The sequence below is a fragment of the Phyllobates terribilis genome, unplaced genomic scaffold (assembly GCF_046119375.1).
Source record: "Phyllobates terribilis strain yellow unplaced genomic scaffold, ASM4611937v1 Scaffold_629__1_contigs__length_933511, whole genome shotgun sequence".
In the NCBI taxonomy this organism is placed as follows: Eukaryota; Metazoa; Chordata; class Amphibia; order Anura; family Dendrobatidae; genus Phyllobates; species Phyllobates terribilis.
The window spans coordinates 1-9925 of NW_027363389.1; positions in this window are offsets into that span (position 1 = coordinate 1).

Below are 9925 nucleotides of genomic sequence, written 5' to 3' on the forward strand. Positions count from 1 at the left end.
GGGCCCGTCTGCCCACCAGGGACAGGTGATCGGGGCCCGTCTGCCCACCAGGGACAGGTGATCGGGGCCCGTCTGCCCACCAGGGACAGGTGATCGGGGCCCGTCTGCCCACCAGGGACAGGTGATCGGGGCCCGTCTGCCCACCAGGGACAGGTGATCGGGGCCCGTCTGCCCACCAGGGACAGGTGATCGGGGCCCGTCTGCCCACCAGGGACAGGTGATCGGGGCCCGTCTGCCCACCAGGGACAGGTGATCGGGGCCCGTCTGCCCACCAGGGACAGGTGATCGGGGCCCGTCTGCCCACCAGGGACAGGTGATCGGGGCCCGTCTGCCCACCAGGGACAGGTGATCGGGGCCCGTCTGCCCACCAGGGACAGGTGATCGGGGCCCGTCTGCCCACCAGGGACAGGTGATCGGGGCCCGTCTGCCCACCAGGGACAGGTGATCGGGGCCCGTCTGCCCACCAGGGACAGGTGATCGGGGCCCGTCTGCCCACCAGGGACAGGTGATCGGGGCCCGTCTGCCCACCAGGGACAGGTGATCGGGGCCCGTCTGCCCACCAGGGACAGGTGATCGGGGCCCGTCTGCCCACCAGGGACAGGTGATCGGGGCCCGTCTGCCCACCAGGGACAGGTGATCGGGGCCCGTCTGCCCACCAGGGACAGGTGATCGGGGCCCGTCTGCCCACCAGGGACAGGTGATCGGGGCCCGTCTGCCCACCAGGGACAGGTGATCGGGGCCCGTCTGCCCACCAGGGACAGGTGATCGGGGCCCGTCTGCCCACCAGGGACAGGTGATCGGGGCCCGTCTGCCCACCAGGGACAGGTGATCGGGGCCCGTCTGCCCACCAGGGACAGGTGATCGGGGCCCGTCTGCCCACCAGGGACAGGTGATCGGGGCCCGTCTGCCCACCAGGGACAGGTGATCGGGGCCCGTCTGCCCACCAGGGACAGGTGATCGGGGCCCGTCTGCCCACCAGGGACAGGTGATCGGGGCCCGTCTGCCCACCAGGGACAGGTGATCGGGGCCCGTCTGCCCACCAGGGACAGGTGATCGGGGCCCGTCTGCCCACCAGGGACAGGTGATCGGGGCCCGTCTGCCCACCAGGGACAGGTGATCGGGGCCCGTCTGCCCACCAGGGACAGGTGATCGGGGCCCGTCTGCCCACCAGGGACAGGTGATCGGGGCCCGTCTGCCCACCAGGGACAGGTGATCGGGGCCCGTCTGCCCACCAGGGACAGGTGATCGGGGCCCGTCTGCCCACCAGGGACAGGTGATCGGGGCCCGTCTGCCCACCAGGGACAGGTGATCGGGGCCCGTCTGCCCACCAGGGACAGGTGATCGGGGCCCGTCTGCCCACCAGGGACAGGTGATCGGGGCCCGTCTGCCCACCAGGGACAGGTGATCGGGGCCCGTCTGCCCACCAGGGACAGGTGATCGGGGCCCGTCTGCCCACCAGGGACAGGTGATCGGGGCCCGTCTGCCCACCAGGGACAGGTGATCGGGGCCCGTCTGCCCACCAGGGACAGGTGATCGGGGCCCGTCTGCCCACCAGGGACAGGTGATCGGGGCCCGTCTGCCCACCAGGGACAGGTGATCGGGGCCCGTCTGCCCACCAGGGACAGGTGATCGGGGCCCGTCTGCCCACCAGGGACAGGTGATCGGGGCCCGTCTGCCCACCAGGGACAGGTGATCGGGGCCCGTCTGCCCACCAGGGACAGGTGATCGGGGCCCGTCTGCCCACCAGGGACAGGTGATCGGGGCCCGTCTGCCCACCAGGGACAGGTGATCGGGGCCCGTCTGCCCACCAGGGACAGGTGATCGGGGCCCGTCTGCCCACCAGGGACAGGTGATCGGGGCCCGTCTGCCCACCAGGGACAGGTGATCGGGGCCCGTCTGCCCACCAGGGACAGGTGATCGGGGCCCGTCTGCCCACCAGGGACAGGTGATCGGGGCCCGTCTGCCCACCAGGGACAGGTGATCGGGGCCCGTCTGCCCACCAGGGACAGGTGATCGGGGCCCGTCTGCCCACCAGGGACAGGTGATCGGGGCCCGTCTGCCCACCAGGGACAGGTGATCGGGGCCCGTCTGCCCACCAGGGACAGGTGATCGGGGCCCGTCTGCCCACCAGGGACAGGTGATCGGGGCCCGTCTGCCCACCAGGGACAGGTGATCGGGGCCCGTCTGCCCACCAGGGACAGGTGATCGGGGCCCGTCTGCCCACCAGGGACAGGTGATCGGGGCCCGTCTGCCCACCAGGGACAGGTGATCGGGGCCCGTCTGCCCACCAGGGACAGGTGATCGGGGCCCGTCTGCCCACCAGGGACAGGTGATCGGGGCCCGTCTGCCCACCAGGGACAGGTGATCGGGGCCCGTCTGCCCACCAGGGACAGGTGATCGGGGCCCGTCTGCCCACCAGGGACAGGTGATCGGGGCCCGTCTGCCCACCAGGGACAGGTGATCGGGGCCCGTCTGCCCACCAGGGACAGGTGATCGGGGCCCGTCTGCCCACCAGGGACAGGTGATCGGGGCCCGTCTGCCCACCAGGGACAGGTGATCGGGGCCCGTCTGCCCACCAGGGACAGGTGATCGGGGCCCGTCTGCCCACCAGGGACAGGTGATCGGGGCCCGTCTGCCCACCAGGGACAGGTGATCGGGGCCCGTCTGCCCACCAGGGACAGGTGATCGGGGCCCGTCTGCCCACCAGGGACAGGTGATCGGGGCCCGTCTGCCCACCAGGGACAGGTGATCGGGGCCCGTCTGCCCACCAGGGACAGGTGATCGGGGCCCGTCTGCCCACCAGGGACAGGTGATCGGGGCCCGTCTGCCCACCAGGGACAGGTGATCGGGGCCCGTCTGCCCACCAGGGACAGGTGATCGGGGCCCGTCTGCCCACCAGGGACAGGTGATCGGGGCCCGTCTGCCCACCAGGGACAGGTGATCGGGGCCCGTCTGCCCACCAGGGACAGGTGATCGGGGCCCGTCTGCCCACCAGGGACAGGTGATCGGGGCCCGTCTGCCCACCAGGGACAGGTGATCGGGGCCCGTCTGCCCACCAGGGACAGGTGATCGGGGCCCGTCTGCCCACCAGGGACAGGTGATCGGGGCCCGTCTGCCCACCAGGGACAGGTGATCGGGGCCCGTCTGCCCACCAGGGACAGGTGATCGGGGCCCGTCTGCCCACCAGGGACAGGTGATCGGGGCCCGTCTGCCCACCAGGGACAGGTGATCGGGGCCCGTCTGCCCACCAGGGACAGGTGATCGGGGCCCGTCTGCCCACCAGGGACAGGTGATCGGGGCCCGTCTGCCCACCAGGGACAGGTGATCGGGGCCCGTCTGCCCACCAGGGACAGGTGATCGGGGCCCGTCTGCCCACCAGGGACAGGTGATCGGGGCCCGTCTGCCCACCAGGGACAGGTGATCGGGGCCCGTCTGCCCACCAGGGACAGGTGATCGGGGCCCGTCTGCCCACCAGGGACAGGTGATCGGGGCCCGTCTGCCCACCAGGGACAGGTGATCGGGGCCCGTCTGCCCACCAGGGACAGGTGATCGGGGCCCGTCTGCCCACCAGGGACAGGTGATCGGGGCCCGTCTGCCCACCAGGGACAGGTGATCGGGGCCCGTCTGCCCACCAGGGACAGGTGATCGGGGCCCGTCTGCCCACCAGGGACAGGTGATCGGGGCCCGTCTGCCCACCAGGGACAGGTGATCGGGGCCCGTCTGCCCACCAGGGACAGGTGATCGGGGCCCGTCTGCCCACCAGGGACAGGTGATCGGGGCCCGTCTGCCCACCAGGGACAGGTGATCGGGGCCCGTCTGCCCACCAGGGACAGGTGATCGGGGCCCGTCTGCCCACCAGGGACAGGTGATCGGGGCCCGTCTGCCCACCAGGGACAGGTGATCGGGGCCCGTCTGCCCACCAGGGACAGGTGATCGGGGCCCGTCTGCCCACCAGGGACAGGTGATCGGGGCCCGTCTGCCCACCAGGGACAGGTGATCGGGGCCCGTCTGCCCACCAGGGACAGGTGATCGGGGCCCGTCTGCCCACCAGGGACAGGTGATCGGGGCCCGTCTGCCCACCAGGGACAGGTGATCGGGGCCCGTCTGCCCACCAGGGACAGGTGATCGGGGCCCGTCTGCCCACCAGGGACAGGTGATCGGGGCCCGTCTGCCCACCAGGGACAGGTGATCGGGGCCCGTCTGCCCACCAGGGACAGGTGATCGGGGCCCGTCTGCCCACCAGGGACAGGTGATCGGGGCCCGTCTGCCCACCAGGGACAGGTGATCGGGGCCCGTCTGCCCACCAGGGACAGGTGATCGGGGCCCGTCTGCCCACCAGGGACAGGTGATCGGGGCCCGTCTGCCCACCAGGGACAGGTGATCGGGGCCCGTCTGCCCACCAGGGACAGGTGATCGGGGCCCGTCTGCCCACCAGGGACAGGTGATCGGGGCCCGTCTGCCCACCAGGGACAGGTGATCGGGGCCCGTCTGCCCACCAGGGACAGGTGATCGGGGCCCGTCTGCCCACCAGGGACAGGTGATCGGGGCCCGTCTGCCCACCAGGGACAGGTGATCGGGGCCCGTCTGCCCACCAGGGACAGGTGATCGGGGCCCGTCTGCCCACCAGGGACAGGTGATCGGGGCCCGTCTGCCCACCAGGGACAGGTGATCGGGGCCCGTCTGCCCACCAGGGACAGGTGATCGGGGCCCGTCTGCCCACCAGGGACAGGTGATCGGGGCCCGTCTGCCCACCAGGGACAGGTGATCGGGGCCCGTCTGCCCACCAGGGACAGGTGATCGGGGCCCGTCTGCCCACCAGGGACAGGTGATCGGGGCCCGTCTGCCCACCAGGGACAGGTGATCGGGGCCCGTCTGCCCACCAGGGACAGGTGATCGGGGCCCGTCTGCCCACCAGGGACAGGTGATCGGGGCCCGTCTGCCCACCAGGGACAGGTGATCGGGGCCCGTCTGCCCACCAGGGACAGGTGATCGGGGCCCGTCTGCCCACCAGGGACAGGTGATCGGGGCCCGTCTGCCCACCAGGGACAGGTGATCGGGGCCCGTCTGCCCACCAGGGACAGGTGATCGGGGCCCGTCTGCCCACCAGGGACAGGTGATCGGGGCCCGTCTGCCCACCAGGGACAGGTGATCGGGGCCCGTCTGCCCACCAGGGACAGGTGATCGGGGCCCGTCTGCCCACCAGGGACAGGTGATCGGGGCCCGTCTGCCCACCAGGGACAGGTGATCGGGGCCCGTCTGCCCACCAGGGACAGGTGATCGGGGCCCGTCTGCCCACCAGGGACAGGTGATCGGGGCCCGTCTGCCCACCAGGGACAGGTGATCGGGGCCCGTCTGCCCACCAGGGACAGGTGATCGGGGCCCGTCTGCCCACCAGGGACAGGTGATCGGGGCCCGTCTGCCCACCAGGGACAGGTGATCGGGGCCCGTCTGCCCACCAGGGACAGGTGATCGGGGCCCGTCTGCCCACCAGGGACAGGTGATCGGGGCCCGTCTGCCCACCAGGGACAGGTGATCGGGGCCCGTCTGCCCACCAGGGACAGGTGATCGGGGCCCGTCTGCCCACCAGGGACAGGTGATCGGGGCCCGTCTGCCCACCAGGGACAGGTGATCGGGGCCCGTCTGCCCACCAGGGACAGGTGATCGGGGCCCGTCTGCCCACCAGGGACAGGTGATCGGGGCCCGTCTGCCCACCAGGGACAGGTGATCGGGGCCCGTCTGCCCACCAGGGACAGGTGATCGGGGCCCGTCTGCCCACCAGGGACAGGTGATCGGGGCCCGTCTGCCCACCAGGGACAGGTGATCGGGGCCCGTCTGCCCACCAGGGACAGGTGATCGGGGCCCGTCTGCCCACCAGGGACAGGTGATCGGGGCCCGTCTGCCCACCAGGGACAGGTGATCGGGGCCCGTCTGCCCACCAGGGACAGGTGATCGGGGCCCGTCTGCCCACCAGGGACAGGTGATCGGGGCCCGTCTGCCCACCAGGGACAGGTGATCGGGGCCCGTCTGCCCACCAGGGACAGGTGATCGGGGCCCGTCTGCCCACCAGGGACAGGTGATCGGGGCCCGTCTGCCCACCAGGGACAGGTGATCGGGGCCCGTCTGCCCACCAGGGACAGGTGATCGGGGCCCGTCTGCCCACCAGGGACAGGTGATCGGGGCCCGTCTGCCCACCAGGGACAGGTGATCGGGGCCCGTCTGCCCACCAGGGACAGGTGATCGGGGCCCGTCTGCCCACCAGGGACAGGTGATCGGGGCCCGTCTGCCCACCAGGGACAGGTGATCGGGGCCCGTCTGCCCACCAGGGACAGGTGATCGGGGCCCGTCTGCCCACCAGGGACAGGTGATCGGGGCCCGTCTGCCCACCAGGGACAGGTGATCGGGGCCCGTCTGCCCACCAGGGACAGGTGATCGGGGCCCGTCTGCCCACCAGGGACAGGTGATCGGGGCCCGTCTGCCCACCAGGGACAGGTGATCGGGGCCCGTCTGCCCACCAGGGACAGGTGATCGGGGCCCGTCTGCCCACCAGGGACAGGTGATCGGGGCCCGTCTGCCCACCAGGGACAGGTGATCGGGGCCCGTCTGCCCACCAGGGACAGGTGATCGGGGCCCGTCTGCCCACCAGGGACAGGTGATCGGGGCCCGTCTGCCCACCAGGGACAGGTGATCGGGGCCCGTCTGCCCACCAGGGACAGGTGATCGGGGCCCGTCTGCCCACCAGGGACAGGTGATCGGGGCCCGTCTGCCCACCAGGGACAGGTGATCGGGGCCCGTCTGCCCACCAGGGACAGGTGATCGGGGCCCGTCTGCCCACCAGGGACAGGTGATCGGGGCCCGTCTGCCCACCAGGGACAGGTGATCGGGGCCCGTCTGCCCACCAGGGACAGGTGATCGGGGCCCGTCTGCCCACCAGGGACAGGTGATCGGGGCCCGTCTGCCCACCAGGGACAGGTGATCGGGGCCCGTCTGCCCACCAGGGACAGGTGATCGGGGCCCGTCTGCCCACCAGGGACAGGTGATCGGGGCCCGTCTGCCCACCAGGGACAGGTGATCGGGGCCCGTCTGCCCACCAGGGACAGGTGATCGGGGCCCGTCTGCCCACCAGGGACAGGTGATCGGGGCCCGTCTGCCCACCAGGGACAGGTGATCGGGGCCCGTCTGCCCACCAGGGACAGGTGATCGGGGCCCGTCTGCCCACCAGGGACAGGTGATCGGGGCCCGTCTGCCCACCAGGGACAGGTGATCGGGGCCCGTCTGCCCACCAGGGACAGGTGATCGGGGCCCGTCTGCCCACCAGGGACAGGTGATCGGGGCCCGTCTGCCCACCAGGGACAGGTGATCGGGGCCCGTCTGCCCACCAGGGACAGGTGATCGGGGCCCGTCTGCCCACCAGGGACAGGTGATCGGGGCCCGTCTGCCCACCAGGGACAGGTGATCGGGGCCCGTCTGCCCACCAGGGACAGGTGATCGGGGCCCGTCTGCCCACCAGGGACAGGTGATCGGGGCCCGTCTGCCCACCAGGGACAGGTGATCGGGGCCCGTCTGCCCACCAGGGACAGGTGATCGGGGCCCGTCTGCCCACCAGGGACAGGTGATCGGGGCCCGTCTGCCCACCAGGGACAGGTGATCGGGGCCCGTCTGCCCACCAGGGACAGGTGATCGGGGCCCGTCTGCCCACCAGGGACAGGTGATCGGGGCCCGTCTGCCCACCAGGGACAGGTGATCGGGGCCCGTCTGCCCACCAGGGACAGGTGATCGGGGCCCGTCTGCCCACCAGGGACAGGTGATCGGGGCCCGTCTGCCCACCAGGGACAGGTGATCGGGGCCCGTCTGCCCACCAGGGACAGGTGATCGGGGCCCGTCTGCCCACCAGGGACAGGTGATCGGGGCCCGTCTGCCCACCAGGGACAGGTGATCGGGGCCCGTCTGCCCACCAGGGACAGGTGATCGGGGCCCGTCTGCCCACCAGGGACAGGTGATCGGGGCCCGTCTGCCCACCAGGGACAGGTGATCGGGGCCCGTCTGCCCACCAGGGACAGGTGATCGGGGCCCGTCTGCCCACCAGGGACAGGTGATCGGGGCCCGTCTGCCCACCAGGGACAGGTGATCGGGGCCCGTCTGCCCACCAGGGACAGGTGATCGGGGCCCGTCTGCCCACCAGGGACAGGTGATCGGGGCCCGTCTGCCCACCAGGGACAGGTGATCGGGGCCCGTCTGCCCACCAGGGACAGGTGATCGGGGCCCGTCTGCCCACCAGGGACAGGTGATCGGGGCCCGTCTGCCCACCAGGGACAGGTGATCGGGGCCCGTCTGCCCACCAGGGACAGGTGATCGGGGCCCGTCTGCCCACCAGGGACAGGTGATCGGGGCCCGTCTGCCCACCAGGGACAGGTGATCGGGGCCCGTCTGCCCACCAGGGACAGGTGATCGGGGCCCGTCTGCCCACCAGGGACAGGTGATCGGGGCCCGTCTGCCCACCAGGGACAGGTGATCGGGGCCCGTCTGCCCACCAGGGACAGGTGATCGGGGCCCGTCTGCCCACCAGGGACAGGTGATCGGGGCCCGTCTGCCCACCAGGGACAGGTGATCGGGGCCCGTCTGCCCACCAGGGACAGGTGATCGGGGCCCGTCTGCCCACCAGGGACAGGTGATCGGGGCCCGTCTGCCCACCAGGGACAGGTGATCGGGGCCCGTCTGCCCACCAGGGACAGGTGATCGGGGCCCGTCTGCCCACCAGGGACAGGTGATCGGGGCCCGTCTGCCCACCAGGGACAGGTGATCGGGGCCCGTCTGCCCACCAGGGACAGGTGATCGGGGCCCGTCTGCCCACCAGGGACAGGTGATCGGGGCCCGTCTGCCCACCAGGGACAGGTGATCGGGGCCCGTCTGCCCACCAGGGACAGGTGATCGGGGCCCGTCTGCCCACCAGGGACAGGTGATCGGGGCCCGTCTGCCCACCAGGGACAGGTGATCGGGGCCCGTCTGCCCACCAGGGACAGGTGATCGGGGCCCGTCTGCCCACCAGGGACAGGTGATCGGGGCCCGTCTGCCCACCAGGGACAGGTGATCGGGGCCCGTCTGCCCACCAGGGACAGGTGATCGGGGCCCGTCTGCCCACCAGGGACAGGTGATCGGGGCCCGTCTGCCCACCAGGGACAGGTGATCGGGGCCCGTCTGCCCACCAGGGACAGGTGATCGGGGCCCGTCTGCCCACCAGGGACAGGTGATCGGGGCCCGTCTGCCCACCAGGGACAGGTGATCGGGGCCCGTCTGCCCACCAGGGACAGGTGATCGGGGCCCGTCTGCCCACCAGGGACAGGTGATCGGGGCCCGTCTGCCCACCAGGGACAGGTGATCGGGGCCCGTCTGCCCACCAGGGACAGGTGATCGGGGCCCGTCTGCCCACCAGGGACAGGTGATCGGGGCCCGTCTGCCCACCAGGGACAGGTGATCGGGGCCCGTCTGCCCACCAGGGACAGGTGATCGGGGCCCGTCTGCCCACCAGGGACAGGTGATCGGGGCCCGTCTGCCCACCAGGGACAGGTGATCGGGGCCCGTCTGCCCACCAGGGACAGGTGATCGGGGCCCGTCTGCCCACCAGGGACAGGTGATCGGGGCCCGTCTGCCCACCAGGGACAGGTGATCGGGGCCCGTCTGCCCACCAGGGACAGGTGATCGGGGCCCGTCTGCCCACCAGGGACAGGTGATCGGGGCCCGTCTGCCCACCAGGGACAGGTGATCGGGGCCCGTCTGCCCACCAGGGACAGGTGATCGGGGCCCGTCTGCCCACCAGGGACAGGTGATCGGGGCCCGTCTGCCCACCAGGGACAGGTGATCGGGGCCCGTCTGCCCACCAGGGACAGGTGATCGGGGCCCGTCTGCCCACCAGGGACAGGTGATCGGGGCC